Genomic DNA, 27,717 nt, shown 5'->3' on the forward strand with positions numbered 1-27,717 from the left:
CAGGATGCATAAGAAGCAAGACTTGAAACCACGTCAACAACTTGCTACCCACTATATCATGTTGCCTCTCATAGTTCGTAGAGTTAGAGCTGGAAGGAATTCCTTCATCATTGTTGTTCGGTATTTTTTTCATTGTGTCCTACTCTTTGTGATCTCATTTGGGGTTTTCTTGGCAAAGATACCGGATTGGTTTGCCATTTCCTTCTCCAGCTCCTTTTACAGAGGAGGAGACTGAGGCAAACAGGGTTAAGTGACTTGCCCAGGGTCACACAGCTAGTATCTAAGATCAGATTTGAACTCAGGAAGATGAGTCTTCCTGACTCCAAGCCTGGTACTCTATTCTAGCCACCTAGGTGCCTCATAGAACAGATTTCAGAGCTCATCTAACCCATCCTCCGAGTCATTTGTCCTATACTACACATCACAGGTAAGATCTGAATCCCGATTCTCTGACTCCAAAGATACGCCAAACATGTGACACTCTTGATGCCTTCACACTGGCCACTTCCATGCCTGGAATATATCCTTGCCAACGAGATCTGCTGCATGAATCCTTTCATGACACCCCAAAATGCTAGTGCCCTTACCCTCAAATTACCTTTTATCTAACTACTCTGTATATATTTATATTTACTTTATGCTCGTGTGGATATATATTTTAAGCACGTACTTGTCTCACCTACTGGGATGTTAGTTCTTTAAAAGTTTCATTCTTTGTACTTGTATCCCCAGTGCCTAGCACACGATAGGAGTTTGACAAATATTGATCCATTGATCGGACTAGATTGGCAGTCAAGTGGTAGAAACAAGTTAGATCAGGTAGCACTTGAGATAGAACATTAATGCTTTTGCCATTTTGTGGGGAGAATAATCAGACCTATGTACTGACTGTAGAATAGTCAATTAGTGATATGGGGGAAAGACTCACTAAGTACCCTTTTGAAATAAGTATTCAGTCCTAGGAAAAGCAACGCAAAGAGTTATAATTTGATTTTGTGTGTATATCTTTAGATTGTTTAATCAGGAAAAATAATCTCCCTAAGTAAATACGGTTTAATTTTATAACAAGAGTGGTACAGTGGATAGAGTGCTGGAATTTGAGTCAGGAAGACCCATACTTAAATCTCAGTTTTCCCACTTACTACCTGTGTGACTTTCTTAATTCACTTAACTTCTCTAGGCCTCAGTTTCCTCAAGTGGAAAATGAGGGAGCTGGATGAGATAGCCTCTGAGATCCCTTCCAGCTCTAAATCCAGACCCCATAATCCTACCTCTGACATTTTACTACCTGTGTGTTCACAGGCAAGTCACTAGGGCCCAGTTTCTCCATCAGTAAGAATAAGGATCTTAATACTTTGGGAGTTCCTTTTAATGCTTCTAGGTTCTGATATGAAGCGTTTTAAATAACAATAAATGTTAGTTGTTGTTGTTGTTGTTGTTGTTATTGGAGTGATTCAGTAAAAAGTTATTTGTCCTCTGCAGTGTTTAAGGGCTGATTATTTAGTCTTTCTCTGATTCACCACCAGATTATTTAGAAGAAATGTCAAATGAGAGACACTTTGTTTAAAGGATGAAACCTTTCTGGTCTGGCTTGAAATACCTGTTGGATTTTACATGCTTAAAGTCTCTTGCAAGTACTTGGAGGACTATGCTAGTGACGTTTAAAACACATGGTCCTTTTCTTTCTGCTCATGGTGAGTAAAAGCAGAAGAGCATACACTTTGAACTAGAAGAGACCTGAGGATTTGTGATCTCGTCAGTAAGTTATGTGTTATCTAATCCAATTATTATGTGAGCTCCTTGAGAACAAGTACTGCTTGCTTTTGTATTTTATTTTCCTAGCATTTAGCTCAGTGCTTGGCACATAGAAAATACTTTATAAATGTTTTTTTCATTCATCCAGTTAGCTCCTGAACTAGGGTCCACAGACCTTTCAAGGCATGCTTGGAGAGATTTCAGAGAATCTGTAAACTTTCATAGAAAAAAAAAATACATCTTTAGTTTCACTGATCTCTAAGTGAAATTTAGCATGTCTTCCAATTAATTAAAAATTAGTCCAATCTTCTCTTCTTAGAGATGAGGAAACTGAGTCCCACAGAGATTAAGTGAGTTGCTTAAGGTACTATATGGCAAAGCCAAAATTTGAACCCAGGTCTTCTAATTCTATAACCATTGCTCTTTCTATCACACAAAAAATAACTACATAATGGAGATTTTACTGAGAGTCAGGACCTAGTAATTGAGGTCCTCAGAACAATCTTAGATATCTGCTGTTCATCCTTTGTTCTCTAAGAGGACCAGTGATATCACAAAAGTAATGTCTTGACTTGAGTGTGAATTGGATTTGAGTGAGGCAGAGCTGCACAAAGTTGTGAGCCTCACTTTCTCCTCCACGGTCATTAGAGTCCAGGGGAAAGACAAAGGTTGTTTATATGCTCCTTGGCATCAGGTTTGCATCCCACTTAATTCTGCATTGATTTTTTTCATCATGCTGACCCTGGGAAATCATTACTATGTTACGTGCAGTTGATTGCAAATGCCAAAATGGAGTGGAAGAAAGTAGAACTTTGGCCCTTACATTTTAACTTTTAAGTTGATACAGACCTTTTTTTAAATTGAAATAAGAACTTATAAATTTATAGTAATGGAAACATGGATCCCTAGGACTTGAATGGTCTCAAAAGGTACCATATGACACCTTCTTCTTGTTAACAAACTTGTTCATTTCCAGTGTCCCACCTTGCTCACATCCCATTACTACCAACCCCTCATCTCCCCTCGCATATACCCACACTCACACAAAAGAAACTGATCTTAGAATCTTGGAAGTGCTGATCAGTTAAAATCCAATGTAAGTACTTCAAACTTACTATATGGAATTCTTTAGAATTCCAATGAATGTGTTTTGGTTCCAGAGCCAAATTGTACCCACAGTGTGACTCAAAAACCTGGTCTGAGCCTGAAATAAAATTTGGCCTAGTATTATCCTCTTATGCAGGATGGGAAAGAAGGAAGTACTTAAACTTTTGTGGCATCAAAGTAGAAAGAGATACACATTACCAATACCATTTCAGTTAATTTGGCAGTTTGTCCTCTATAAATCCTACCAACTTCTTAACAGTTTGGGAAAACGCTGGTAATATTCCAAACAAAATGAGGTCTGTTAACCCTAACTAATAGGATTTCTCTCTCTTAAACACATGCATGTTTTCATGCACTTCACCCCATAACCACCAAAACTATTTCCACTGGGATGGCTTCAGGTTACCACAATACTTTTAGCTCTGATATGGAGAATATTCTCTCTGTCATTTGTCTCCATTAATGATTGATAAGAGAAAAGCGAATCTACCATCCTTTTTCCAAGAAGTTAAATCATTTCATAAACACAAAAAAGGAAAAGAAAAAGCCAGACTCATAGAATTTCAGAATTGTAAGGGGTCTCAGAGGCCATCTAATCTAACCCATGCCTGAATAAGAATCTCTTCTATGAAGTAACCAACAAATGGTCATCCAATCTTTGCTTGAACAACTCTAGGAAGGACAAACATACTACCTCTCTAATTCTAAGGGAGCGCATTCCACCTCCAGGTAATTCTCATTGTGAGAAATGAAAGAGTTAAGTTTCCACATAAGTAGATAAGAAATCAGCATAGACAGGCTAACTGCTCTGTTGGGGGGGGGAGAGTGATAACACAATTCTAGACACATAATGTATGTTAAGAATAGGGCATATAAGGAAGATTGTAACCCAGGTTTAGGACCAATCCTGATCCAGAATGGAGGAGTCATTTTGTCTGGGTTAACTAAGCTTTGGTTAATAGACTTGACTTAGAGAACCTTATCTCTGGGAGTCATTTTGTCTGGGTTAACTAAGTGTTAGTTAATAGACCTGACTTAGAGATGGGAGGGAAGAATTCAAAGGAAAAGGTGCCAGGGAAGGGACTCGAGGAACCCCTTCCGGAGATACCACTAGGATATTATTCTGTTACTTAGTTAATACTTACTTAATGTTAAAGTTGTAAGTTATCTCAGTTTGATACAATTAATTAATGTTAAAAGAATAGCTTGTGACTTATGTTGTAAATGCCTTGAGAGAAGCATCCATTTTAATTAAGGATTATTTATTTGTACATGATTAGAATTTGGGATTGTTTTAGTATTTGATACGTACTGATTTTAAATTAACTACTATATATTAGAGTCTGTTATTAATTCCTTAGTGGAATCTCATCCTCCTGATGGAGGAATATGAATAGGAATGAATACTGAATTAAGGCAAGGTATAAAACTAGAAGTAATGCAGAGTGTAAGGCTAGGTTCTAATTTTTCTAATTTGAGTTTCTTAAAATATGACAATTGGCCAAGGTTCCAATTTTGACCTTATAATAGTGGAGACATGGGGGTTGAGTTAACTTTCATCATTTGCCCTGGTTATTGCCCAAGGTAATTTAAAAATTGTGTTGAGACCAATCTTGTAGGAGAGTGGATACAAGAAGGAGGATCTCTACAAGAAGAGAGTCTGCTGGACACCGGACAGCACTTGGAGCAGAGGACTTCACCAGATGATGTCCAGAGTGTCGGACAGCTGTATGAGAAGAGACCTCTGAAGCTTTAAATGGACAAAAGAAATTCATTTTGTCCCAGGGTCTCCTTTGAATGGGTTCCAAAGTTTTTCCTCCCCTTTTCCTTCAGTAGGAAAAGTTTTTCCTGGGTAGTCCCTCTACCTCAATTTGCTAGGGGTACAGATACAGAGACCCAAAAGTAACGATAAATTATCAATGCATCGGTCAATTCCTCCCTTCCTTCTCCCATATTGCTTTAAGTCCCCAAAATCCCTGGATGAAATGTTGCCAGCAGTACAGCCCCAGATAGAGCCATCACTAAGGCATTGCAAGGTTTAACCACTTTAGCTGAGGAGTTGGCAGAGAACTCTTGGATAGATAACTAATTAAAGGGACAGTTAGAATCCTGGTTTGGCAAATGGAAAGGAATAGCTGTATCCATTCAGGAGTATTAACTGCTGTAGGATGTTGTGTAGTTCCATGCACTAGGGGACTGGTACAACAATTGATAGAGACATCCCTCACTAAAGATTATCCCAGAAGGACCCACAATGGGAGTTCAGAGGGCAGGCTCTGGCAATATAAGGATGATGATTAAAAATACCAATGAGACTTTCCACAGTGATGGAGAATGGGAAATCATGTTAAGGAGATTAAAGGATAAGGAAATTGGGAAGGTGTGGAAACCAAATCTTTACTTTAAAAAAAAAAGTAGGAATTGTGAGAAATGAAAGATTTAAGTTTTCACGTAAGTAGATAAGAAATCAGCACAGACAGGCTAACTTCTCTGTCCAGGGGAGGGGAGTGATAACACAATTCTAGGCACATAATGTATGTTAAGGGTGGGGCATATAAGGATGATTGTAACCCAGAAGGATTAGGACCAATCCTGATCCAGAAAGGAGGAGTTGGGCAATTACTAACTATAAAGCTTGATCTGGCTTCTTTCACGCACACAATTCTCTCCTTCCAAGGAGGTGTGCCCGCTTCTCTCGAGAATCGAAAGGATGCACTTCAACCTCTTTAATAAAAAGTCTTTGAGACACCAGTCTTTGGAACTGAATCTGGGGTCATCTTTATGACATCATTATCAGGAATATTTTCTTTATGTCAAGGCTAAATTTGACTTTTTGCAGCTTTTATCCGTGATTCCCTTTGGGGTCAATTAGAACAAGTCTGACCCTTCCACATGATGGTCCTTGAAATGCCCAAAAAGGACACATTGTTTATGTCTTCCCCTACCTCCTCCCCACATTGGTACTTATTTATTTAATTTTTTTGCTTCTTTGAGGTTTATTAGAACATCAAGAACATTAACAAGGCAAAGTATCCTGGAAGCTTAATGACCAACAGAAAGGAGTGGGTTTGTATATCCCTAGCCTTGAAAAAAACAAACCAAAACAAGGTGGGAGTTTTGGACTGTGGAAAGTCATGCTTCCTACCCCCAAAGCATGAAGAGTTAGAGGAAAATTATTCCACCTACCCCAGAGAGGAGTCAGCTAGAGGGGTGAAAGATCTCACAGCAATTTCCTAAAGAGTTTTTTTGGGTATCAACTAGTGGAACTAAGAATAAGGTGAAAAAAAAAAACTAACCAAAGAATGTCATGAAGAGTTCTCATGTGTGAATGGGTGGCTTCTGAAAGCTATTTTTTGAAGAACATGAACAATCCCAAATGGATGTGTAGACTGAGACGTCTGAAGTTAAAAGAACATTAATCTGAAGTTCCAGAAAGAAGTGGCATGAGACTTCTCCAGAGAAAAGAAAGGGAACCTGAGGAGGTGCTGATGGCAGAAAGAATTTTGAGCCAAAGAGAGCATTACAGAGGTGGAACTTTGGCTGATTGATGGCAGGTAGACGGCTTGACAGAGGCAGATCTGGCTTGTGATTGCCAATGGCAGAAGTAGAGCTTCCTGTGATGAATTGTAGAGGAGGCAGAGCCTCGCTCAGTGACAGCTAGGTAAGCTGTCTCTGGGAGGGCTATTCCAGTAGTTGCTCAAGGCAGCCTCCTGTCCAGAATCCCTAGGGGCAAAATAGCATTATAAAACGCTTTCCTTCCAGTATTTTTGAAGTAGGAGAAGCCATCGTCCCCCAACATAAAAGAAATGTGTTGCTTTTCCCTACTTCCCTGGGAATCTAGAGGTGGGAGGAGAGAAGAGAAGGGAGGAAAGATTGTTTTCCATTGGTTTACATAGAATTAAGAACAATTTTATTGCTTTGGTTTTCTAGCTAGCTATGTTTTGCTTCTATACTTCAATTTAAATGTTTTATTACATGATTTCTATTTATCTGCCTTGTCTGTGTGTCTGTGCTGGATGGGAGCTTAAATGGAGACCGTATTTCCTTTCTTCCACATTCAGCCAGGTGTAGTCTGTGTGTGTATGAATATATGTATATATATATATATATATATGCATGTGTGTATGTGCATATGCACATATATATATATATAAATACACACATACTCATATCATTTAAAGTTTTGCAAAGTACCTTTTTTGTAATAACCCTGTGAATGAGTTAATACAATCTAGTTGGGGAGACAAAACGTCTGCACATAAACTAATTAGAAAAGAATTAAATGTTATATCCTGACAAATGCACAAGGAGTTAAGAGAAGGGAGAGATTGTTAATGGTTGGAATAATCAGAAATGGCATAATAGAGGAGAAGGAATTAGGCCCTGGAGAGTCTTTGGATTGACTAATAGGAAGAAGGATAGATGGCTAAAAAAATTAGTGCCCTCCTCCTGAAGAAGAGAAAGTTGAAGATACTTATTCTCTAAGTATAAGATCTTATACCTCTTCCCTCCTCATTTTGTCCAAATACTCACTCAATGTCTTGTTCGCTAAGGTTCTTACTACTATGACTTGATAATTGATGAAGAGGAAAAAAACATAAACATGAAAAATACATTTGGGGGTTGCTTCTTATTAATGCGAAGCCTCTCTTCAGAGTGAGTGAATTTTATTTACTTATATTTTAGACTTTTTAATCCAAAGAATAGATTACTTTAAAAAAATCGTATTTTATTATGTTCTGTTTTCACATCACCTTAATTTTTTTTAATACATCTTCCCTTTCTGTTCTTCTCCCCAAGCAAGCTATTCCTAGTCACAAAGATTAAGTTGGGTTACTTTCATGCATGTGTTGCTAAATAGGTTGCCTGATACCATACCGAGGAAGCTGTGTGTCTATTTTTAAATGCATTCATTTAACAGGTAGAAGATTCAATGACTACTGACTAAATGAATCAACAAGCATTATTTGTTATTATTATGTGCCAGGCACTGGAGATACAAAGAAAAAGGAAAAACACTCCCTGTTCTCAAGGAGCTTACAACAAATATAAATCAGAATATACATGATAAATATAAAGTGGACAGAAGGTATCACATTAATTCAGGGACCGAGGAGAAACTAAGTAGAGAAACTTACAATGGAAGTCTGGAAGCATGTGGGCACTGGAGTTCATATAAAAGCCTTTCTTATACCACAGGGTTGGATGCAGTTGGTTCAGTTAGGTGGAACTGACGGAGCCCAAGAAAAAGGGTGCTCTCTCCTGTCTTTGTAGGAAGAACATAAATAAATATTCTAGTGCCTTGGAAAAAAGACGTCCTCTGATAAGGGTGGCTGGTTCATTTGGAAAAAAAAGATCCCGAAGGGATTGTTGACGTTATGCAACTCTTTCTTTTGTTTGTTCTTATCCCTGGGGAAAACCCAGCAGCCATATAACCATCCAAGAATCTATACCAGAACACTACAGTCTGTATTTCTTATGCAAAATCAGAAAAAAATGAGCAACTTCACCCCCATTTTCCCCCATTTTTTTCTTTACTATCTTCTGGTGGTGGTTAGTGTTAATCCCTTACAGAGAGTTGCCAGTCAGCCTTCATGAGAAGCTTCCTAAGTGGCTGAGGTTTGGTCCATCTTGTTTTTAATGAAATCAGTGAGATAACTATTCCATTACATGCTTAATGATAGTGAAGACAAGTTGAAGATTAGCAGATTTTCAAAACAAAAACCAGGGAGTACTAAATATGTCATCATTGGGAAGGGGTTCATAGTGTTTTGAGAGGATTGGGACATACATAGGAGTGTTGTATTATTAGGCTCTTATAAGTTAGTTTATATTGGCCAAATGAAAATATAAAAATCATTTCTTAATTATACACGCATTAAAGTCTGACATCATTTGAAACACATTTAGAACTGCTTTATATCACTAATGATTATAAAAAGATTTAAAGAATTATCAGATTATATTCTCTTTTTGCAACCATGAGACCTGAGGTCTGTCTGCCCCCTCTCACTTTACTGAGGAGGAAACTGAGGTCCATAGAGGAAAAATGAATTATTCAAATTCATATATGTAGTAAATAACAAAGCCAGGATTCAAACTTAGATCTTCCAAAGGCAAATCCAGGGCTATTTCTAGCATCAATGGCAACATTTGAAAGTTCAAGCTTGTATGTGTGTGTATGTGAGTGTGTGTGTGAGTATGTGTTTCATGAAGGCCTGCATTCATGTGCTAAGCCAGGCAGCAGCATGCTGTTCAGGGAAAATAACAAGGATAATAAAATAAAATAAAAAAATTATTAGTGTTGAGTTAAATAATAAAAGAACACTAAATGGAAACTCCTCCACTAGCCAAGAAAGGCTGTAGTTCATTCTATAATCCATCACTCCTTGATGGAGTGTTGTGTGGCTTTCCCAATGCCAAGTTCTTGGCTTATTGGGCAAGCTGAACCCTTACCATCCAGGGGTGGAAGGATAGAACAGGGTTTTGAGGTTGAAGTTCCACGTAGCAACTTCTCCTGCTGTTAAGGAAACTGTTAGGTTAGCCAACAAGAATGGAATTTAAATTTGGAACAAGACCTCACCTGATATATTTTAATTGGTTGCCATGTGATTGCCCATCTGTTTATAATTTTGATGTCTTTCCTTTGTATGCGAAATGCCTTTGCACAGGGCGGGGCCCATGCTTTCTCTCACTTTCTATATGGAAAAATCTTCTTTTCTATCCTCTCAGTTGCTTTGCTGACTAGCTTTCAACAAGCTTTTGAAAAAAAAAAAGTTTGGATCCAAGTTTATGAAGTATTCACTGATGTTTTTCTAAAACAACGGGATGTTTTATGTATGATGAAGCTTTTATTATTAAGACCTTCTTTTTAATAATAATAGTTACAATAGAATACTTTTATAGACCGAAAAGCTGATTGTTTTATTTGAATGAATTTGAGTTATTTAAATTCAGTTTATACCCTTAGCTTAAGTCACAAAAACATGTAGGCATCATAGCTGGTATGCTCTCTGATTTGCTTCTTGTGCCATCTTCTAGATAGATGGCTTATAAAAATTGAGGCCTGCCAGAGTCATAGTACAACACTATGGAGCTCTGAAATTTCTGGAAATACATATGATGGCTTTGATGGTTCTGTAGCTTCAAAATAGTCTGGCCTCAGCTGGTCAAAGTTTTCATCTTTGGAGCAAATTCCTCGCCACAAGGTACTACTTATCCCAGTCTCTCTGTTTAAATCAGCGGTTTGGGGGTATAGTTATTGGCAGACCTAAAAGAATGATGAAATGAACGCAGCTTACTGGATTTAGTGGTTTTGATATTAAACAATCAAATAGATCTGTGATTGCATCAATGTATGGTGTTCTCTCCAGTATACAGATTGCAGCTACTCTGTGCCTGTCCCACCCTTTGGAACTCTTGTCTGTGTCCTCCCATAACTTCACCACAGAAGGTCCCTCCAATGTACTAGCCGACTTCCTTGATTTCTTGACCACACAAAGATACCAATAGACACATGAACAACCCATAAATTGTCTCTTGCACTCTCTGTGACTAGCCCATCTTTTCCAGCTTGTACTTCTCTTTGTTGACATCCTTTACATTGTTCTTCTGTGTAATTCATGTGTTATAAATTATATCATGACTAACATAAGCCTGCTCCTTGCCAGCATACCCTTTTTTTTTTTACTGCCCTTTGATCTTCAATTTCATCACTATTCAGGTAATTATATACTCTTTCTATCAAAGGAAGGAAAAACTCAACTAGCCAGCATGTTAAAAAGGATTGACTATGTTGGGTGAAATCTGGGAGACTAGAGTACCATCCAAATTGTTGCAGAAACTATTGACCAAGTTGCCATTTAACCTGACTAGAGGTTGACTTTTACAGTTACAGTACTGTTACATACACACTGAAGAAAGTATAGTATATAGTGTGAAAAAGACCCGGAAACAAACTACAAGAAGGCAAATAAAGTATCCTTCAAGAAGAAGGGAACAGAATTCAAAGGTTGCAGGGGGATTAGATGTGTGCTTGCAATTCAGTAAGGTTGCAAAGCGGAAAAAAATGCTAATGATCTTTTCAGCTGCTTATCCAAAACCAACACATCATAAAACCAGGAGGCAATCATCTCTTGAGCACTCTGGAGATCCGGCCTCAAGTAAGGTCTGTACGCAGCATGGAGCATCTTGAAATGGGAAGAAATTGGAAGAAATTCCAAAAAGAAAAGATATGCCAAAGGGCGGGGGAGGACTGAGCAGCAATGATAGCACTTTGATTTACTCGTGATTTTTTTTTTCAGGGATCTCACAACCCTTCAAGAGTCCTTAGCCTGATTTTCATCTCATTTTCATCCCATTTCATACAGAAGAGATTGAACTGCTATCACAGGGAACTGTCAGTAGGAAAGGGATGCTAAGAGGTGTGGGAGGTGGGAAGAAAGAGGTTCGAGAGACAATTGGGTTCATTACACCTTGTTTATCATGTCATTCCCCTATTCTTTCATATCTTTCATTTGCCTACAGGAAAAAAAAGTGAAGCTCATTAGTCTGGCATTCAATAATTTCTACAATCTGTCTCTTACTACTTTTCTGACCTTTATAGCTCACTTTCCCTTAACCTAAACCCTTTGCTCCAGCTAGGCTGAACTATTTATTGCATAAACAAATATGAGCATTCCCACCTTTGTGCCTTTGGTTGTGCTGTTCCCGCTTCCTGGAATGCCTTCCTATTTATTTATGTAACTCCTCTTTCTCCTTTAACTGTTCCACATCGATCCATTTTTTTAAGGCCTGACCCATCTCCTCCAAAAAGCCTCCCCTGACCATTCCAACTCACAGTGATTCAATTTAACCAACATTTACTAAGTACTGACTTAGAATGGGCCAGACACTGTGCTAGGTACTGGAGAAACAAGGAGAAAAAAAGCAGTGTCTGTCCGTGAGGGGCTTGTATTCTCCTGCTGGGGTGAAGGGGTCGAGGTTCAATATGGACACATAAGTAAAAGCAAGATAATTTGGGGAGGGAGGGAACACTGATAATAGTTCAGGGGAATCAAGGAGGGCCTCATGAGGGAAGTAGCACCTCATCACATCTCTTGAGTTGGAAAGCATCTCAGAGGCCATCTGGTCCAACTCTTTCATTTTACAGAGGAAGAAACTGAGGCTCACAGGACTTTAGAAACATGCTCATGGTCAAAAAGGGTAGTAAATGTCAGAGGTAGGATTTTGAACCCAGCTTTTCCTGACTCCAAGCCAGCAAGCTATCCACTATACATACCACGTAGCTTTCTCAAGAAAGATAAGGAGACAGAGAGGTGGAATCAAGGAGAGAGTAATTTCAGGCACGAGCCATGTCGTGGTGAGTTTGAAGGACAGCCAGTAGTCCAGTTGGGCTGGAACATAGAGGAAAGTAATATGAAATAAGGTGATAAAGGTAGATTAGAGTCAAATGGGGAGGATTTTGTATTTAATCATAGAGGCAGGAAGTCTTTGAGTAGGGGAGGGATGTGGCCAGATCTGTGTCTTAGGAATGTATCAATTTGGAAGCTGTATAGATGAAAGATTGGACAGGTGAGAGACTAAAGGCAGAGAAACCATTCAGGAGATTATTGTAATAGTGTAGATGGGAGTAGATGTATATCTGAACTTGGATGATGGCCATGTAAGTGGAAAGAAGGGAACAAATGTGAAAGATATTGGAGAGGAAGATCATCAGTGCTCAGCAACTGATTAACTGTGGAGAAGAATTAGAGAGATGGAATGAGTTTGAGGCTTCAAACCTGGTTGACTGGGAAGAAGGTGGCACCATCGACAGAAAGAGCAAAGTTTAGAGGAGGGACAGGTTTATCAGGGAGATGATATATTTCATTCAGGACACGTTGAATTTGATATGCAGGAGAAACAGGAGATCAAAATGTCTGGCAGGTAGTTGACATTTAGAGACTGATATTCTGATGAGACATTAGGGCTAGATAGAAATACCTCTCTGCTCTCCATGTCATTGGGAAAAATGAAATGCTCCTTAAAAAGACACACACTCATACACACACACACACACACACAAACACACAACCCACTGTGAAAAAGAAGAAAAAAAGACATGCAGAAACATAGGAGAATCTCCTCCTGTGTCAAGAGGTTGAAAGGTAGAAGACTGTCACAGAGAAGAGAAAGGGATGAAGAAGGACTACTGGGTACTTGGAACTGAGGAACCCTACCCAAAGCCCTGCCCAAAAGAAGAAGGAACTGGATGTCCAGAAGAGATACCAGCTGCCAGTCTTCTAAGGCATGAAGATTTACAAGATTTATAAGCTGCATTTGCTATATAAAATGAAATATTATCCAAGTAGAGTTAGAGTTAGAAGGGATAAGTAATGGTGGTTGATGACTGACTCTCACTTAGGGATATTGAGGGTGCTATTTTTTGAGGTGATAGCAACAACAGAGAAGTCTGCTGTCTTCCCAGGACACAAATGCAGAACATGACAGAGAACTCCATAAGACATGTCAGATGACATAATCACTCTCCTTTTGTGGTGATGCACGTGGTACAAATGAGACTGCCAGAAAGAATCTAGAAGGCATTGCCAAGGGTTATAAAGTCTTGCACAAGAAATTGAAGACACAATAAGCATGGGTGTTGTTGTTGTTTCATCACCATTGCCCAGGAAAGGCAAGAGATACAGGAGAAGCTAATTTTGAAGGTGAGTAGCAGGGTAAGAACATGGTATCTGAGAGTGAGATTTGGACTTCTGAATTATGGATTAAAATTTAGGAATGATGAGCTACTGACCAATGATGAACTTCATCTAATAAAGACCAGGAAGAATGTAATTGTGTGAGGCTTTACATATCTTATCTGAATGGCTTTACATGGAAAAAGAAAGTACAGGATGACAAAATTTCCTGTGTATATTCACCAAGCTACCTATCATAGACAACAGATATGAAATAGGAAGCCCTTCAGTTATTTAGTAGGAAAAAAATCCAAGAAAGGAGAAAGTTATAAAGCCTTCCACCCCAGAGATCTACCTGCAAATGCACAAAGTATGGATATGAAAGATAAACTACAGGTCCTAACACAATGAAGCAATTTGACCTCCTAGGTATCTCAGACCTGATAGGATATGTTGGGTGGAGTCACCTGGAATCAGGAAAAGCTTTGTCCAGAAGATGGTGCTTGAGTAGCATCTTAAAGGAAGAGTAGACTCTCTGAGGTAGAGGTAGAGGTAAGGAGGGAGTGCAGGCTGGGCATGGGGGGTGGGCAATGGGAAGACCAGAAGAAGTATTGGTAGAATAAAATGGACTAAAGTATGGTAGAGGATGTCAGCCCAAGAGAGATGGGAAGCTCTCAATAATCAAATCCTAGGGGGCAACTTGGTGGTGCAGTGGATAGAGCACCAACCCTGGATTCAGGAGGACCTGAGTTCAAATCCAGACTCAGACGCATAACACTTACTAGCTGTGTGACCCTGGGCAAGTCACTTAACCCCATTGCCTACCACCCCCCCCCGAAAAAGAATCAAATTCTAACGACAAAAAAAAGAAATAATTCCAACGAGGAGAAAAAAAAAGACCTAATTGCTCTCAAGTTAAGTCAAGTCAACAAGAATTTATTAAGTACCTACTATGTGCCAAGCACTGTTCTAAATACTGGGGATACAAAAGAAGGTAAAAAAAAAAGTCCCTGTTCACAAGGAGCTCACAATCTAATGAGGCTAGACAGCATACGAGCAACTATGTGTATAAGACATAAACAGGGAGATAATCTCAGGGGGAAGGCACTAACATTAAGGAGAACCTAGAAATGCTTCTTTCAGAAGATGAGATTTTAACTGGGAATTGAAGGAAGCCAGGGAAGCTAGGAGATGTTCTTAAAGAAGGAAGGAATTTCAGGAATGGGGGAAGCCAGTGAAAATGTATGGAATCAGGAGATGGGGTGTCCTGTGAGAACAACAGTAAGTAGACCAAAGTTACTGAACCATAGAGTACGTGGAGGGAACTAAGGTTTAAGAAGACTGGAAAGGTAGAATGGAGCCAGATTATGGAGGACTTTAAAAATCAAACAGAGGATTTTATATTTGAACCTGGAGGCAATAGGGAGCCACTGGAGTTGACAGAAGAGGGGAGTCACATGGTTTAATCTGCATTTTAGGAAAATCACTTTGATAACTTAATGGAGAATGGATTGGAGTGGGGCAAGCCTTGAGATAGGGAGGCCAACCAGAAGGCTACTGCAATAGTTCACATGGGAGGTGTTGAACACCTGCACCAGTGAGGTGATGGTATCAGAGGAGAGAAAAGAAGCATACACGACAGATGTTGCATATGTAGAGTCAACAGAACTTGGCAATATATTCGATATGGGGGCAGGGTGCAAGGAGAGAAAATGAAAAGTTGAGGAGGACACCTAGGCTGCAAATCTGGGTGACTAACAGGATCGTTGTACCTTGTATAGAAATAGGAAACTTAGGAAGAGGGGACGGTTTGGAAGGAAGATCATGAGCTCCATTTTTGTCATGCAGAGTTTAAGTTATTCACGGGACATCCAGTTCAAGATATCCAATGGGCAGTTGGAGATTCAAGATTGGAGGTCAAAAGAGAGGTTAGAGTAGGATAAATAGATATAAGAATCATCTACGTAGAGATGATAATTGAGTCCATAGGAGCTGATAAGATCACCAAACAAAACAGTAGAGAGGGCCCAGGGCAAAGCCTTGGGGGGACCCTCATCTAGCATGACCTGGACAAAAGCTGAGTAATAAACCCTTTGGAAACTAGAATACTTCTACATTATAAATAAAAGAATCTACACAGTCCTTAAAAATTACTGAGTAATAGTGTTAGACAGGTAGATGATGAAACCAGCTGGGAGCAGGTCATGAAAACCTAGAGAAACAGAAAAGAATACCAATGAAAAGACTAGGATGGGAAAAGGCCTGTTCATGCCATTTGAGAAGTGATCAAAGGAACTAGAGAGTTTAGCCAGGAGAAGAGTAAAGTTAGGGAGAATATGGTAGCTTTCTTTAAATGACATGATGATACAAATCAGGGCGGGATAAGTAACACAAGGAATGGCAGAGCCAGGATCCAGCAAAGATCTTAATAGGCTAGCATATTGGACTGAATTGGATTAGAATAAAAATTAAGTCTTACAGCTGTGTTCAACAAATCAATTTTAAAATAATAATAGCATTTATTTATTATTTATTATTAGAAGGCTTACAAAGTACTTTACAAATAGTATCTCATTTGATCCTCACAACAACCTTGAGAGGTAGGTGTTATTATTATCCTCATTTTATAGATGAAGAAACTGAGGCATACAGATATTCAGTGACTTTCCCAGGGCTACCCATCTAGTCTGAGGCCAGATTTGAACTCAAGAATTCCTGACTCAAAGTCCACAATTCTATCCACTGTACCACCTCAATTTTTCCATAGCTGTTTGTCTGAAAAAGGATTTAGGGGGTTTAGTGGCAGCCAAAAAAAGGTAACAAGATTTTGGGGGATCTTAAGAGAGGCACAGTGGAGTATCGTGTTCAGTTCTGGGCACCACAATATAGGAATGACTTCTATAAACTGGAGAGTGTCCAGAGGAAGGCAAACAAGATAATGAAGGTATCAAGATAATGCTATATAAATGTATGAACATGAGTTGAAGGAATGGGGCTTGTTTAACCTGGAAAAGAGAAGACTCAGGGAACATGATAGTGGTCTTCAAGTAAGGGCTGTGCTGGAAGAGGAATTAAACGTGTTCTACTCAACTGTCTTGGGCAGAACTTGGAGCACAGTGGAAAATCAATCAATCAATCAACAAGCATTTATTTTAAAATTTTTTAGTGTTGAGCAATTAGACATGAAAATGTTTTATTATTTTTATTACTTATCAATTGTTATTTTAAAATTATTTAAAAATCTGTTTCAAGTAAAATTTTCATTTCTCTTTTTAAAAAAAAAAATTTTTTTTAGGCAATTGGGGTTAAGTGACTTGCCCAGGGTCAACAGCTGGTAAGTGTCTGAGGCCAGATTTGAACTTAGGTCCTCCTGACTCCAGGGCTGGTGCTCTATTTACTGTGCCACCTAGCTGCCCCCTAAAATTTTCATCTCATAATTGTCTATTCTTGCTCAACAATCTTAGCTACTTTTATTTTACTGTGCTAGTGTATGTGGGTACAAGTATAAAGAATGAAGCAATCTCTACTTGCAGATATAGGCTCTACAGAAGAAGAAACCTTCTAACAAGGAGAACTATTTAAAAGTTGAATTGGCATCCCTGGTAGGTAATGTGTTTATGGTTGTTGTCATTCATTCTTGAAGAGAACTATGACATCACTATGACATCATTACACTAGAGTCAGGTTACAGTGTATCCGACCGCAGCTGATCAGAACATTTGAACTCAGAATGTTTTATCACAGGTTAGGCACAAACAGTCCATGTGAATATTTAAGGTGGATTCTCTAAATTTGCACCTCTTGAGTTTCTTTTGAGCTACTTTAATTCTGCTTTGCTCATAGAGCACAGCCCATTCTATGGTGAGTGCACGCCATGCTGGGTGGTCTTGTGCCAGTGTCTCCCATGTCACACAATCAATTCCAAAGTTCTTAAGAGACCTTGAGAGTGTCCTTGTATCACTTCTTCTGACCACAATGTGAGCGCTTGCCCTGTGTGAATTCTCCATAACATAGTCTCTTTTGGCAAGCACACGTTTGGCATTCAGACAACGTGGCCAATTCATTGAAAGTCTCCAAGCAGAGACTGAATGTATGCTGTAGATAAGGATGAATTGTTGTGGAAGAGAGGGGAATACCTCTCTATCTCCAGTGAACTCATTTGGCTTACCCTTTAGACCACTTATTTGGTACCTGGTCATGAGCTACTTTGTGATGCCTCTGGAATTATTTAATTTATTTATTTGGACTAGGAAACAAACATCTTTATTATCAACCAGGACACAACCATGAGGGAGGTGAGACCACAAATTAAAGCCCAATAACTAGATTGCTCCTGAGTTCCCACAGACATCTCCCAGCAGCAGAAGCACATAGGCAACTGTCCTGGGGAAGAGATGGCAGCTCTGTTGTCCCATAAAGTGGAAGGGTATATTATGAGTGATGTCTGGGGGGATGAAGCAGGAGAAGGGAGGTCCATCACTGCCCAAAGGCACCTCTCCCAAGAGAAGTCACTGCAAAAGGGACAACTGAAGGTCTTGTAATCAGCAGCTGTCTTTCCAACCTTTATCATGGGTGTGTCATAGCTGCTGCCAAGGAGTAATCCCATTTGCTCTTTGATCCATTCCATCTTGTCTGGGGGGAGTCAATGTTGCTCTCAGTTTCCTTCCCTGTCAGTGTCTTTACTTTAATCAACATCTTCCCTCTGTAGCCAATACTCTTGGGCTGAAATTCTTATTTAACCTGCTTATGTTATTTAATTTTTTTGTGTATAGCCTTGTGGATGGAGAGATGCCCTTGGAACCAGGAAGACCTGGGTTCAAGTCCTACTTGAAGAAGTAGATACCCACTGACTCTGCAATCCTAAGTAAGTCCCTGAATCTCTTAGTGCTTTAGGGGAATTGCTAAAAATATAATTGTCAGAGAAGGTGACAACCTGTATGGGTACAGAGAATTTATTTAACCAGGAGTTCTCTGTACTGTGAAATCACAGGACCAGTCTCTCATTCCTCTATCTATCTACCTATCTATCTATCTATCTATCTATCTATCTATCTATCTATCTATCTATCTGTCTATCTTTCATCTATCCACTGATCATCTATCTTTCTATCATCTTTCTAGCTATCTATTCCATCCATCTCTCCTCTCTTTCTGCCTTTCTCTCTCTGTCTTTCTCTGTCTCTGTCTCTCCATCTCTGTCTCTCTCTCCTGCTCCCAACCATATATGAATTATTTAATGGAAAGGGACTATTTCTTTTTCTGCTTTGTATTCCCCACAGCCCTTAGCATAATTCAGTGTATGTAGTGGCTACTCAGTAAATACTTCTTAAATCTGACTAGGTACAAAGCCATGACTGGTAACTGCTGCTTTGGCAGTGTTCTCAGGGGCCATGGGTCAGGCAGGGCAGAGTAAAGGCAGCCAGATGCCTCATTTTGGAGGTGGGCAGCCCTAAGTCCCTTCCCCCACCCAGTTTTCCTCTCTGAGGAGGCTTAAAGATTGGTACAGCCAGCTATTTCTATCATAGTTTCTCTGCTACACTATGTGTATGTGCCTGTACGCCTCCCTCTGCAGGATTTGTCTGCTTAATGAGAGGGCTACATTTCTGGGCTAGAGGCAGTTGGGAGGTGGAGTGAACAGAGTGATGAGACTGGAGTCAGGAAAACTTGATTTCAAATTTCTGTGTGACCCTAGGCAAGTCATTTAACTTCTGTCTGCCTCAATTTCCTCAACTAAAGCAGAGATAATAACACCTGTCTCCCAGAGTTGTTGTGAGGATTAAATGACATAACATTTGCAAAGCACTTAGCACAGTACCTAGCACATAGTAGGCACTTAAATGCTTTTGTCCTTCCTGTCCTATGCTTATGCATTATGACACTTAGATCTTTTTTCTCCCATCCCCACCTACACTTTGCTTGAGTGCCTTCTCAACTTTGTCATCTTCATCTTCATCATCATCCTTATCACCATCCATTCTATTAAACACTTATTGTGTACCAGGCGCTGTGCTAAGAACTAAGGCTACAGAGAAAAGTAAAACAACAACAAAACCAATCCCAATTCTCAAGGAACTCACAATCTAATGGAGGAGACAACATGCAAACAACTATGTTCATGCAAGATATTGTTCAGTCATTTTTTAGCCACGTCTGACTGTTCATGACCCCATTTGGGGTTTTCTCGGCAAAGAAACTGCAGTGGTTTGCCATTCCCTCCTCCAGCTCATTATACAAATGAGGAAACTGTGACAAACAGGGTTAAATAACTTGCCCAAGGTCACAAAGCTAGTGAGTGACTGAGGTCAAATTTAAACTCACAAAGATGAGTTTCTGACTCTTAAGTTTGGTGCTCTATCAGCCACATCATCTGGCTAGCTGCCCTACATACAAGGTACATATAGATAGACTTTAATCTTAGAAGCAAGGCACCAACTGGAAGGGCTTGGGGATGGGGTTTCAGAAAGGCCTCTTGTAGAAGGTAAGATGTGAAGTGAAACTTGAAGGAAGAGAGGAAGCCTAGGAAGCAGAGCATTCCAAGCATGAAGAATAGCAAGGATAAATCAAAGGAGAATCATGTTTGAAGGACTTCAAGAAAACCTACAAAGCTGGACTACAGAAGAGTTGGAGAGGCAGAGACAGTCAGCAAGCATTAATTAACACGGATTATGTTTCAGGCACTGTGTTAAATGCTGGGGATACAAAGAAAGGCAAAAGACCACCCCTGCTCTCAAGTTTTAGAGGTCCTTAAAAGCCAAACAGGATTTTCTATCTGACCTCAGAGATAATAGGAAGGTAATAGGAGTTTGCTGAGTAGGGGGATGCCATAGTCCCTTTAGGAAGATCAGTTTGACAGCTGAGTGGAGGCTAGATTGAAGTAGGGAAAGATTTGTACTACTGAATTTCTTCCCAAGATGTACTACCATACACTTGGTCCTCTGTGCTATTTCTTGATCCTGCTAGACAAACAATTGACAAAAAATGTTAAAAGAAAAGGAAAAGAAACAAACCTGGCCTGGAGGTTGGTTTCTGCTTGATACACTCTCATAGTGCTAGCTAGGCATCATGAATAGTAGAGGGGTTTATACTGCTATTTTCCCAGTGTATGGACAACTGTGTTGAATCTTGGATTCAGGACAAGAAGGAATTGTAGAGATCATCTAGTCTAACCCTCTCATTTTATAGATGTGGAAACTGAGGTCTAGAGAGCTTAAAGTAATTTGCCCAAAGTCTAGGAAGCAAGAAGGGACAGAAGCAGAATTATAAGCCCAGGTACCCTGACTGCAAATCCGTTCTACTGTACCACAACATCCCTTTCCTAAGAGAGATAAAATAAAATCCCAGGTTGCCCACATTTATATCTATTCCTTCCTCTCAATCTGCTGGTCTTGTCACTCTGTCATTGATGGTGATTAGATTAGTCTCAATGCTACCTGGGAAGTTACAGAGTTATGTGGTTTTTATTACTTCTGCAAGAGATTCTCAATTATACCCAGTACATACTCCATCACTTAAGAGCAAAACATGGCTATGTAAAGTGAGCGGCTTGTTTATGATAGATCCCTATGGCTTGCTATCAAATTAGTGGCAAATCAGTATTCTAGTAAACAGAGGTCAAAGATCAAACCCACAATTTCACATAAAATTCAAAACATGGTACACAAAATGCAAAATGCTGGGCTCATGTCATGAGACCATCAACTACTTTTAGAAATAATCAAAACCAGGAGAAGATGAGAGGAAACAAAATTTAAACATGATTTTATTCCAAAATTTGAGGCAAAAACCAGACTTATAAGAGATCTTTTGAAAACCATGACAACTGACTGCATGTCACTCATCTTAAATGGAAACATACAAAAAAAAAGAGGTGGCAAAGCCTAAAACCAGAAATTCCCACAACATTCATGGACTCAACACTGAATTTTGGCAAGTTTGATAAAATCTCTCTGCCTTGGTTTCTCCCTTCAAAAAAATGGGGTTTAAAATTTTAGCATCGTAGAATGTTAGAGGTGTAGAGGTCCCCTATTCCATCCTCATTACTTTATAAATGACAAAACAGAGGCTCAAAAAAGCCTCATCTTTTACTTTATCTGATGCACAGCTGCTCTGAAGATAAATGAGGCTGATTAGGAGACTGTACCTAGATCCTTGGAATGTTAGTGCTAAAGGGGATTTTAGAGACAATCTACTTTCATACTCTCCATCCACCAGAAACAGCAACAGCGACACCAGCACCACCACCACCATCAGGATAAAAGAGGGCACTTGGCCTGTCTGCTGTCATATAGCTAGACAGGTGGTTGACCCAGGATTCCTGATTTCTAATCCAATCCTCTGTCTACTATGCTAGCCTGTTTTTTCACCATATCACAGGGCTTCTTATACTAATTCTCTGCTATATTAAACCAAATATATTTTTGAGAGGTCAAATAATTTAGTAACATGATAGCACTGAGTATGTGAATGTACCACATTCTATTTATGCAGTCTTGGTTACTCTGCAAAGAAATTAGAAGAATCATATTTATTCATTTTCAAAAAACCATAACTTGGCTCAGGAGCTAGAAGACTAGACATGGAGTCAGGAAGTTTTGCTTCAGGTCTTGCCTCTGACAAGTCCTACATGACCCTGGAAGATAGATTGTAAGCTCCTTGAGGGCAGGGACTATTTAATTTTTGTCATTTTATCCTGAGCTCTACAACATGGTATATAATACATGCTTGTTAGTTGGGCAAATCACTTAACCTCTCAATGACCCCTGCTAAGTCTCTAAGATGATAAATTGCAGCTGAGTTGCTACTCTGATCTTGCCATCTACATGAGATATATCTTTATCTTCCCCAGTGGTAAGTACCATATTGCCCCAAAAGTTATGTAATATTTACTTTGCATATACTGATTTATGATCATTGGATCATTCATGTGCATCTGGAAGGGACATCAGTCCAACTCCTTACTTTACGATTGAGAAAACAGGTCCAGAGAAGTTAAATGATGCACCCAAGGTCACACAAGTGGTAAAGTGGAATTTGAACTCAAGTCTTCTGATGTCCATTGCAGTATGATGCTAGAATCCCTTTGCTGGTTCCCTGATAGAATGTAAGCTACTTGAGGACAAGGACTGCTTCATTCTTGGCTGTGTATACCTACTAATGTTGAGCATGATGCCTGACTAATAAATGCTTATTAGTTGATTGGGTGCTTTATCTGATAAAGGGAATTTCCGCACTGGAAGTCTCTCACACTGACAGACATAGAAGACTGGACTTTAATAAAAGTAACCTTACAATAAAACAAAACATCTTACCTAAAATAACGAAAAACTGTTATCTCTAAAATTTGATAATTAAATTAGACTCCCAAATTAGTCAACAGCTCACTTACCTAACAAAACCTGGACCTAATACTTATTTTCAGCAAAATGCAGCTTCTCTGAGAGGTTTAAGCAAAGGAATGCTTTATTCCCTGATGCAATGGAAAATGATACTGGAAAGAAAAATCAAAGTCTTTTAAAGCACAAGTTAGAAGAACTGAGGAACAGTTCTGATGATTCAGAAGATCATTCCATTTATTATTATTTTTGTTGTTCATGGACATTGTTCATTTGTAAGCATTTGGCTACTCAATGCCACCAGATGTCACTATATCCTATATGATTAACATATGAGGTACTTGGGACCTTCCAGAGAGTCATAAAATCAGTTTTCAGCTAATGAAAATGATGCAGTGGCCCGATAATTAAGGGTCCTTGGGGGGCTATATATCCTCTGTGTTGCTACTTTTTTGTGGTAGATGGCCTTTGGTTTCTATGCAAGTATATTTCTTCCTTATCCATAGGGGTCATGACATTGATCATAGACAGAAGTATTCTTGCAGCTTATTTTGAACATGCTACCCTATTTTGGAGGATTAGCATTATGTTGAATAATCCATGACCCATGGCATGTCATGTTTTCCCTTCTTTTGTCTGTCAAGCCCATTGACTGATGAGAGGACTTCTGAGAGGTCAAGCTTCCACAGAATGTTATTCTCTTTTTCAGAGACAAGAAAGTGGGTGAATCAAAGAAGGGGCCCTCAACATCAGGAAGGATTTGCGCTGAAAAACAGAAAACTGAACAAGAAAGAATTGTAAATATTTTTTTTTATTTCAATCTGTGGCTCCTTTCAGGAATTGTGCCATTTTTCTGATTAATTTGGAAAATTTATTTTGGCCATTCGTGGCAACAACCTGTTTATGGCCCTAAAAGAATAAATGTGTAAAAGCAAACAATGGAAGCAGTTTTTATGAAGTGGAAAACCAATCAGGTTTATAATCAAATCCCGACTCTGCCTCTGCATGAATTGTGGGCAAATCATTTAACTTCTCCTAGCCTCATTAGGTTCCTCCTAAAAATAAGGAGGCTGTACTCCATGGCCCCTAGGGTCCCCTCTAGTCCTAAATCTATGACCATATAAGATAAATGGGGTAGCTAGGTGGCACAGTGCATAGAGCAGTAGGCCTGGATTCAGGAAGAGTCATCTTCCTGAGTTCAAATATGGCCTCAGACACTTTTCTAGCTGGGTGACCCTGGGCAAGTCACTTAACTCTGCCTCTAGTTTCCTCATCTGTAAATGGAGCTAGAGAAGGAAATGGCAAACCGCTCCAGTATCTTTGCCAAGAAAACCCCAAAATAGAGTCACAAAGAGTTGGACATGACCAAAATACTTGAACAACAAACCAAATCACACAGGTCCTAAGTGGCAGAACCAGGACCTGAATCCAGGTCCTCTGACTCCAAAGCCATTTTTTTTTAATCACTATGTTCAACGTTTCTTCATATTTTGATAGCTATATTTCAATATAATTGGTTTCCATTTTAGTCCTATGTATTTTATTTTATGCATTTAAAAACATGATTCTGAGAAAGGGTTTATGGGCTTCACAAGACTGCCATCATACACATACACACACACACACACACACACACATACACATGAATAAGAATCAGCTAAACTAAAACATGTTGTTATTGAGTTGTTTCAATCATGTCCAACTCTTCATGATCCCATTTGGGGTTTTCTTGGCAAACATACTGGAGCAGTAGGCCATTTTCTCCTCCAGCTCCTTTTACAGATAAGGAAACTGAGGCAAATAGGATTAAGTAACTTGTCAAGGGTCACATAGCTAGTAAGTGTCTGAGGCTAAATTTGAACTCAAGAAGATGAGTCTTACTGACTTCAGGCCTGTTGCTCTATCCATTGTGCCACCCAGCTTCTCGAACTACAGGATGTTGCCTTTGCAAAAAAATATTTATTTTACGGAAGAACAATTTGACTGCTTTAGTATTTTTTCAGAATCTCAGGTTGGAAGGTCTTTTGGGTGCCAATTCTGAACACAAAGGCCTAACTAATTCACCCAAGCTTTGCTCACAGACCTCCAGTGGTGGGGAGTCTGCTCCCTTCAGAGCCAATCTAGCTATTCCACTCTTGGATGGCTCCAATGGTTAGGAAGTTTTCTGTAACATCAAGTCTGAATTTGCTGCTTAGTAACTTCTGCATTTACTTTAAGTTCTGCTCTCTGGGGCCAAACTGAAGGAGAATAAAGGAGGAGGAAGAAGCCACCAAACTACCTGTGCTTTCAATGTAAAAACACTCAGACCCTTTTAACTTCAGTTGAGAAAATACATCTTTGAATTTTTCTTGTGATGGAATCTTAACTGAGATCATAATATTTATGAATTTCTCTGGCAACAACTTCAAATTACAGACAGGCATGATTCTTACAGGAGCAGGCTGAGATGGCTTGAGCAGATATTAAATGATGATGCCAGTGGATTTTTAATCTCAATAATTGATTAATCTTTAATGAAACCAAACCCAAAGGAACATTTTTATTTGAATCTATGCAATCATGTCATTAAAAAAAAAATCTAGATGTGGCCTGCTTCAAGTGAATAGGTCAATAACACAATATGGTATTGGTTATGTTGTCTCTACCATTAGAATGTAAGCTTCTTGAGAACAGGGACCATTTGACTTTTGTTACTTAGCATAGTGCTTAGCACAGAGCAAGTGCTTAATAAAAGCTTGTTGGTTATTGACAAGTTCTATTTATTCACATCACGGAATTCCTCCCTATGAAATGCATTTTTAAAATTAGAGATAAGGACCAGGAAATCTTCATTGCTGAAAGGCCAGTGAAATAATTTTGTGTAGTTATGTAATATCTTCATTTGAGGCACTCAACCTTGTTAACTAAAGAATCCTTAAATAAGATATCTGTCTTTGCTACAGAAGACAAGTATTACCCATATATCAGAATTGGGGAAAATAAAATAGAAGTTATTTATCCAACAGTACATATATTAGGAGGAAGTCTAGTGTTTAATACAACTAGTTTGGATTTAGATGATAATAGTAATATATAACAATATAAAGTCAATGCATTAATAGGTGTCCCTTTTATCTCTAACATTTTGATTCTAAAAAGAACTTTCACTTGTTATTATTCTTGATTAATGCCATTAGTTCAGCTTCTTAACTAAATTATAAATTTCACTTTAATCTGAAGGCATTTATGAATTTCCATGAGTCATGAAGATTTAGAGTAGGGTTCCTAACCTGTGGTCCATAGATCCCCATAGAGTCTGTGCATAGATTTCAGGGTCTGTAAATTTTTTTTTTATATTTTGATAACTATATTTCAATATAATTGGTTTCCTTTGTAACTCTATGTATTTTATAACATATATTTAAAAACATTGTCCTGAGTAGGGTTCCTCAGACTTCACCACATTGCCAAAAGTGTCCAGGATCCCCCCAAAAAGATTTAGAACTCCTTATTTAGAGAAACATTCATATTACTCTGGTGAGAAAACTTAGGGACCAACAGTCACAAAGAAGTCAGAGGTCTGGTCATTGTCCAGTCCCTCCTCATTTTGGCCTCAGAAATATCCTTGGTATATTTTGACTGGAATCTTTCCATAATGTGAAGGACTCTGAATCCTCTGAGTGCAGCGGGCAAACTGACTGCATGTCAGTCTGTGGAACTCCTTTTATCTATTCTTCTCCAAATACAAAGTGCATAAGAAGAAAAGAAAAGGAAAAAATGTGGCAAGGGTAGCACAGAGAAAATAAGGCTTCCAGCCTTTGGGAATCAAATGTAAAAGAACAGAAAAACTATAGACATTGATGTTATGCTGGACACTTAAGAGCCAAGGAGATGCCTTGGTAGGTAGCTAATGTCCCATCTCTGCATTTGTGTAACGTAGTGCTGGAAGACTGTTTGGAGTGCTTTAAAGGGTATTGATTCATGTTTCAATTATCCCAAACTGGCTGACCTCTGAGGTTACTGCCAAGTCTAAGATTCTTTGATTCGGGGATTCATTTTATAGATTTAAAAAACAAAACAACAACAATCTAAGATTCATTTTCCTCAGGTAAATTGCCTTAAAGTCATGCAGCCAAGTGGGAGAGTCAGGATTCGAATCCTGGTCTTCTGACTCAAAGTCCAATATTCTTTTCCCTACATCACACTGATTCTGTGACTGAATTGTATGCAATAATTGCTTATAATAATAATAATGATAGCAGCTCATATTGTTATAGTGTATTGAGGTAAACTCTTTCCTCTTAACCACACAGTGAGGTAGGCATGCAGGGATTATTATTCCTAATACGAAGATTAGGAATGTGAAACCCAGAAAAGTTAAATTGCTTGCCCCAGCTGCACAGCTTTTAAAAGTAAGAGCGAGAATTGAACCCAGAAAAGGCATTCTGAATAAAAGATCAGTGCTGTCTCTACCACAGGAGGCCATCTACCTATGTAAAACTGCCACCAGACAATGAGATGTGCAAGATTCTTAAACAGATTGCACTAAAGTGAATGCTATGAGAATTAAAGCTCTTATCATCTTAGAGTCCTTGAATTTTGGAGCTAGAAGGCAGAGCTGTAACTAGGGCAGGATGATCAGAGCTTTGGTCCAGGGCACTGAAATTTGGTGTGCATTTATACTAACAGCATTTACGTTTTTTAGAAATATTTCAGTTTGGAAATATTTCAGCTTAGCAGCTTTAGAAAGCCTGATGTGTTAAAATTGGAATCTACCAGACGATGCATGCTTCTTCATCCTCTCTGCCCTACCCCAAATGAAACTCTTTCTACCCCATGCCAGGTGGAACAGCCCTGCTGTGTCC

The 27,717-nt window shown here is 39.0% G+C and overlaps 1 long non-coding RNA gene across 1 annotated transcript in view; it reads left to right on the forward strand.

Annotated features, from left to right (window-relative positions):
• LOC114034285 overlaps positions 1-23,775 on the forward strand; it is a 32,128-nt gene extending 8,353 nt beyond the window's left edge. Inside the window, exons 2-3 of the long non-coding RNA XR_003568084.1 lie at positions 18,314-18,405; positions 23,583-23,775. This is a non-coding gene — a long non-coding RNA (uncharacterized LOC114034285). The remainder of the gene's footprint in view (positions 1-18,313; positions 18,406-23,582) is intronic.
• The last annotated feature ends 3,942 nt before the right edge of the window (positions 23,776-27,717 follow it).

Source organism: Vombatus ursinus, unplaced genomic scaffold (assembly GCF_900497805.2).
Source record: "Vombatus ursinus unplaced genomic scaffold, bare-nosed wombat genome assembly UNPS02008961.1, whole genome shotgun sequence".
Taxonomy (NCBI): Eukaryota; Metazoa; Chordata; class Mammalia; order Diprotodontia; family Vombatidae; genus Vombatus; species Vombatus ursinus.